Source organism: Macaca nemestrina, chromosome 8 (genome assembly GCF_043159975.1).
Source record: "Macaca nemestrina isolate mMacNem1 chromosome 8, mMacNem.hap1, whole genome shotgun sequence".
In the NCBI taxonomy this organism is placed as follows: Eukaryota; Metazoa; Chordata; class Mammalia; order Primates; family Cercopithecidae; genus Macaca; species Macaca nemestrina.
The window spans coordinates 148,812,721-148,819,856 of record NC_092132.1 but is presented as its reverse complement, the minus strand read 5'-3'; the positions used below and the strand labels follow the sequence as shown (position 1 = coordinate 148,819,856).

Sequence of the window (7,136 nt, the reverse complement as noted above, 5' to 3'; positions counted from 1 at the left end):
AAACTGTAACTTCATGCAAGAATATGTATGAATACCCCAAATAAATTACCGACTTAAAAAAAGACAAAAGAGAAAACATACCGAATTATTCCATTTGTGTAATCTACAAAACTTAGCAAAATTATGTTGTTAGAATTAATATGATAGTTACCCTTAGAGGGCTACTGAATGAAACAGAATAAGGTAGAAGAAAGTTTTGTGAGACGCTGGTTCAATTATGTTTTTAGATCTGGGTTCAGTTAGTGAAAATCCATCAAATGCATTTATTTTTAATGTGAATATTTATGCATGTAAATCATATATTAATAATATTTTAAATGTTAATTTTTTTTTTTTTGAGACCGAGTCTCGCTCTGTCACCCAGGCTGGAGTGCAGTGGTGAGATCTTGGCTCACTGCAAGCTCCGCCTCCCAGGTTTACGCCATTCTCCTGCCTCAGCCTCCTGAGTAGCTGGGACTGCACGTGCCCACCACCACGCCCGGCTAATATTTTTGTAATATTTTTTAGTAGAGATGGGGTTTCACCGAGTTAGCCAGGATGATCTCGATCTCCTGACCTCATGATCTGCCTGCCTCGGCCTCCCAAAGTGCTGGGATTACAGGCGTGAGCCACCACACCCGGCCTAAATGTTGATATTAAATTAAAATACTAGAGACTGTATATAAATTAAATTAAAGCAGTGAAATTTACGATATTCTGATTTTATTGCTTTGTGTCTAAAGATACTGGTTAACATTAGGATTTAACTAAAGATGTAAAAATTTTAAGGGTATCCAAGGAAATAATGGACGACCTATTGTGTACCTGAATTCATGTAATATTTTTGCCACTAGGTAAGATTATTTTACATAGGTTTTTCATAGATTCTTTCTCACTCTGACAACTTAAGTCATTATCGTTGTGTATTGTACACACGTGCAGATCTGATTTGGTCATGACACAGATAAAGATAAAATTGATAATCTTTTATTTTTATTTTTATCTTAAGTTCCAGGATACATGTGCAGAATGTGCAGGTTTGTTACATAGGTATACACGTGCCATGGTGGTTTGCTGCAGCTATCAACCCATCATCAAAATCTATTTATCCTTAACATGGCTTGAAAAAGTGCTAGATACCATTAAGCATCAGAGAAATGCAAATCAAAACTACAATGAGCTATCAGCTCACCCCAGGTTAAATGGCTTTTAACCAAAAGACAGCAAATAACAAATATTGGTGAGGATATGGAGAAAAGGGGACCCTCATAAACTCTTGGTGGGAATATAAATTAGTATAAGCACTATGGAGAGCAGTTTGGAGTTCCTCAAAAAACTAAATATGGAGCTGCCATACACTCCAGCAATCCCATTTCTTCATATATATCTGAAAGAAAGGAAATCAGTATATCAGAGGCATATCTGCACTCTCATATTTGTTTCAGCACTTTTCACAATATCCAAGATTTGAAATCAACCTAAGTGTCTATCAGTTAGATGAATGGATAAAGAAAATATGGTCCTTATACTCAATGGAGTACTATTCAGCCATAAAAAATAGAATGCATTCTGTCATTTGCATCAACAAGGGTGGAACTGGAGACCATTATGTTAAGTGAACTAAATGAGGCACGGAAAGACAAACTTTGCATTTTTCTCCACTTATTTGCGGGAGCTAAAAATGAAAATAATTTGCCAGGTGCAGTGGCTCACCCCTGTAATTCCAGCACTTTGGGAGGCCAAGACAGGTGGATCACCTGAGGTCAGGAGTTTGAGACCAGCCTGGTCAACATGGTGAAACCCCATCTCTACTAAAAATGCAAAAGTTAGCCGGCCATGGTGGTGCAAATCTGTAATCCCAGCTACTTGGGAAGCTAAGGCAGAAGAATCACTTGAACGCAGGAGGCGGAGGTTGCAGTGAGCCGAGATGGTGCCATTGCACTCCAGCCTGGGGGATAAGAGCAAAACTCCATCTCAAAAATTAAAAATAAAAATAAATATAAATAATTAAACTCATAGAGATAGAGTGTAGAAGAATGGTCACCAGAGGCTAAGAAGTGAAGTGGGGGGTGGTAGGGAAAGTGGGAACAGTTAATGGGTACAAAATATAGTTAGAAGAATGAATAAAATGTAGTATTTGCTAGCACAACAAGGTGACTATAGCCGAAAACAATTTAATTGTACATTTTAAAATAACTACGTATATAATTAGATTGTTTGTAACACAGAGGATAAATGCTGCAGATGATGGATGTGATTACTACACATTGCATTTACCCTGATGTGATTACTACGCATTGCATGCCTGTGTCTCATGTAACAAATAAATATATGCACTTACTATGAACCAGTACAAATTTAAATAAATAAATGTAATCTTGCTCTTTGGTTTTCTACAATTTAAACATGATATTGCTAAGTGTTTATTTTTTGGTATTTATACATTCCGATGTTACCTGAGCATCATTAGATTGTTCATTTGAAGTTTTCCCTCTTTTCCAATGTAGGCACTTATAACTGTAAACTTGCCAATTGGTATTTCTTTTGCTATATCCCATAGATTTTGGTATGTGGTGTTCCATTATGATTTGCTTCAAGAAAATTTTCCATTTACTTCTTAATTTCTTCATTGACTCACTGGTCATTCAGGAGCATATTGTTGAATTTCTAAGATCAGTGAAGTTAACTGTGCTAAAGAAAATTATTTATGTCATCAAAAAACAAGAAACAAAAAAGTCAGAATTGGGAGGGCTTTTACTGTCTTATCTACTTACTTTAATGTATCACCAAAAAGTTCTGGAGCACTTTGAAGTTAAAGAACATTTTGTAGAGTAAAAGAGGTAGCTCCAATAGGGATTGAGACATTCTTCTTCATTTATAAATGAGTTCCCCAAACTGTAGGTAGAAAAACCAACTAAACATATAGAATATTCCTTCTTGCAGAAGAAAAAAATTAATTAAATAAATTGAAAATTAAAAAATAAACACATATAAGCTCAGTAGAACATAGTCAAGAAAGGAGAATGAACAAGAAAAGCTGGCTCCTACGGCAATAAAATGCTTGCCCAAATTGCCCAGAATTCAGAGAAACTGGAAAAAAGGTAAAAATTGCAAGACGGTAAATGTGGTGGAGACATTGGAGGCTTCCTTATCTGGAAAAAATAAAAGTGGAATCTTTAAATAGTCAAATACATAAAAGAAATAAATCTTTTGAAAAAAAAGACTTAAATCTGAAGACCTCTCAAACTTGCTTTGTTTGAATATACCAAAAAAAAAAAATCTTTGAATAAATTTGAATGAAAACAAACATTTTTTATTCAAACTACCAGGTGAATAACCAATTTATCTGAAAGGAGAAAAGCAAAACTGATTCTCACTCCACTTACTAACAGCAAAGGCTTTTGCTACATATTTACCCACAACCCTACTAACTCTATACAAGCTTCAAAACTAACACATTTACTCTGTTTTGTTTTTCTTTTTCTTTAAGAAAATATTTCTGTCAAGCCACACAACAGGAGTATCAAGGGCAAAGTGGAAGTCTCATGAGTCCCAGGTGAGGCCTTTGAATCCATCTGCACTTAAGATGCAATTGGTCATCACAGGTGTGAGTAGGAGGTAGGGACCACCTTTATTCAGTGAAGTTCTGGGATTCCCTTAGGTTTTATGTTGTCTAGCCAAGTAGCAGCCACATTAGGGCTACAGGAATAGCTCCCATTTCCCACTAGTGGTACATGATGTCAATATCACTGACTTACCAATTGCAGTTGCACAAAGGTCAACAATTTCTACAGTGAACTACAGATGCGTTATTCTTCACACGTTAAGTTCCATTGGATCCTCATATTTTAAAATGGTAATAGAAATTTTTCAGTTTATTGGGGAAGGGAGATTAAATGAAGATTTAAATCCTCAAGGATCCCTAATCAGAGAGGGGGAAGACGATGATACATTTTCCTTCTATTATAAAAGTTTGAAAGGAAAATTCCCACAATAGTGAGAACTTTCCCAAATTACATTGTGGGAGCACAAGCCATTGGAAATATGGTCTCACTTTATTTTTAAAAATCAAGCCTCCTTATAACATTTTATTCTTCCATTAAGCTTCATTTAAAAATGACAATATCAATTTTGCCTGTGAAATCGTGAAGGAAATTCTTGCCAACTCTAAGGGATAAAAGTCTTACAAAAAGAAAACTATTGAAAACTTAATTGAACTTTCAAGTTAAACTATCAGAAAGATATGTGCCTCTGAATAATATAAACAACATGTAAAATGTTTAAATGAAAGTGGTAAGAAAAAGAATAAAATCTCAATTACACGGTCTATACTCCAAAAGGCTAAGGAAGGGGAAAATTGATCCTGAGAATATTCACTTTGGCTAAAATGACCTTATCAGCCAGTAGACAATTTCAAAATTCTTGAGAAAAGCTATCTTTGTATATGTTTGTCATTTAATTTGCTTCATAAATTCTTGTTATTAACATTTCAGAAACTGCTTAGATTATAATATATAAACTTTTTGAAGAGACATATTTCCACAAAACCTCTGATAATTAAAAAGTAGAATAGACATATATTAGAGGAAACCGATCATGTGAACTGACACACTTTTGGATTAGTTACATAAAGTGACAATGTTGAACTATTATCTACTTGCAAATAAGAAGTATTTACAAACTGCTTAGACTAAACAGAAAATTTTACACAAAGACTATTGTAAAGCAATTAAAATTCAACTCTATGAGATTTATTTTGGAAACTATAACTCCATTCTTTTGGTTTGCAAATAAATACTCTATTAATAGCTGTGAAACCTACATGCATGGCAAGGAAGTCTTAAAATATAAAGAAATCAGTATGCTAACCAGAATACAGGGAAATAAAGACATGCTGTGCTATAAAGGACATTTTGCTATTTCTAGACTATTAAACTACTTAAAGTCCTTGGAGATATGTGACTTATTTTGGTCTCTAGATCTAATTTTCCTAATTAATGTTTAAGCATTCTTCAAGAGATTTTTGATGTAATAAGGTACATCTACTTGAAGGTGGACAAGTAGTTTGTGTCCCTAACTGATTTTTTGTGAAACTCTTCAACATATTTAGCAAAATTAAAATACCATTCAACTGACAGTTATTAATTAGATTGGGGATTTCACTTTTTATCCTTAATTAGGATCACTATTAAATAATAGATTATTTTAGATCTTTTTAACTTTAAGTAGAAATAAAATCATTGTCTTATCTATATGGAGGCCATGAGTAAATATTTATGACTAGACAAAGATTTTTGATAGTTTTCATCCACTGTATGTTGAAAGGATTAATATACACTTATACATTAGACATTTTTATGTAGACGAGAAAAGAAAAAAATTCATGTGAATAAATTTTCATGTGAAAACCTAGCTAATAAAGTGAGATTATGTTTATATTCCATCTGAGCAGCAACAAACAATCAAGTCAAATGATTTATTACCTAGCTGCTAAACTAAACTTGTTTCCCTATGCAAATTAAAATAACCGAGGGATTTATAAAAACTATCTTGAAGCAGGTATCTCAAAGATATGTGGTATATTAGGTAATAAAAAAAAAGTAAGTATGGCTTTTTTTTTTCCTGTTAAAGAGAATAAAGGGCAAATCAGTTGGACACAAGGAGAACAGAGTTTAGAGATCATACATGTCTGGGCACAGCCCATGCAGCATCTAAATGGCAACAGCTACTCCTGGTTGGTAAATTTGGGTTTTGACAAAACTACACCTCACACTGGCTTTGGGCCTTATCTATCAAATTACTAAAAGTGGGAATTGGTGGCGAGTCTGGAAGGGATCCTCAGTCCTCAATCATTATCTTCTTGGAAAAAATAATTTGGCCCAAAGACAGTACCTTTAAGGCAGACACAAGAATTTGATGAAGCAAAGAAAAGTACGCTTGGAGGGAATGAAGTGGACAACTCCAAAAATTGAGTGCCTTGCCCAAACTTTGGCTCAAGCCCCTTACACAGATACCATTTTCATCCTGGTCTCTTCCTCTTTTCCTTCCTCTTGGGCGGGTTATTGGCTATTCGCAGCAGGTGCAGTGTTGCCAGCATTTTGCCAAATGCGCCATTTGTTCATGGAAGTTATGCGCATGCTCTCTAAGAGCAATTTTCTCTTACCAGCCTAGTGCCCCCAGAGGAAGGTCGTATGTATGTCAAGCTCCACCATTAAGCCCCTTACTGTGCAAACCTGGTCATGTCCTCAGGGGAAGGTCAAACTCTGTCATTTTAAGTTCTAATCGGAAAGTTGTTGCCCACAAGCTCAAGGTATTTCTTTGTTAGGAAATTTCCCCTCCCTGTCACCAGCTACCTTACAATTGCCTGATAGTCACCTGTTTCCTGACATTCTTTGGGGCCCATCCTGCCCTGCTGATATCTGCCTATCTACCTACTCTAACAAAAGCATTAGAGTGAGTGAGCTTACTTTCTTGGTGGTGACCTTGGCATTACTGCTGAGTGCAAAGGTGAAAACAGAGCATGTTTTGATCCATAAAATTATGAATATTTGCACCAAAATTTTATGACTATCTCCTGACAAATTATCTTCCCTCTTTTATGTGGGAATAAAAATTCTGAGTTTTAGCCAACAACTCCTGAAATTTACTTATGAATATATCAGAGAATAACTAAAGGAAATGTGAATAAGGACCTGTGAGTGCAATGTTTCTATCAAAAATATTTTGTAAAATTATTTATAAATAAGAATTATGGATTTTTAAAAATTTAAGACTTTTGAGAAAAATTTTAAATTTGTTGGATACTTCTTACCAACAAATAGTCTTTTAAGACACTAAAGTGGAACAAGAAAATAAACATCCTTATTTGCCCACTTTTTAAAACAAATCATACTTTAAAGTTGCCTCATTGAAGATGAGCTTGGTGCTAGTAAAATGAGAAGTTAATGATGAATTTTAGACAGAAACCTCTACGTCTTTTATTTGTTTTGTGTCTTTAATTTCACTACTCATCTGATTATATGAAATTTTATGTGAAAATTAGGTGTACTGTGTTTCTGTACTTATGATTCCTATGTGGAAAACTTCCTTTCCCCCCCCCCCATACCTAGAAATTGGTTTGGTTAATAATAAAAATAAGTAATCTAGAAGTAAATGGA

General features: G+C 34.5%; 1 long non-coding RNA gene across 2 annotated transcripts; it reads right to left on the bottom strand.

Moving 5' to 3' along the window:
• Positions 1-977: 977 nt before the first annotated feature.
• LOC105491863 (uncharacterized) lies at positions 978-6,096 on the bottom strand. 2 transcript variants are annotated; one of them, XR_011606584.1, is made up of 4 exons: positions 5,994-6,096; positions 2,754-3,131; positions 2,436-2,670; positions 978-1,366 (listed from the first exon to the last, which is right to left on the bottom strand). It is a non-coding gene; the product is annotated as an uncharacterized lncRNA (long non-coding RNA). The 2 variants fall into 2 exon arrangements; XR_011606583.1 differs by lacking the exon at positions 2,436-2,670.
• Between the last annotated feature and the right edge of the window lie 1,040 nt (positions 6,097-7,136).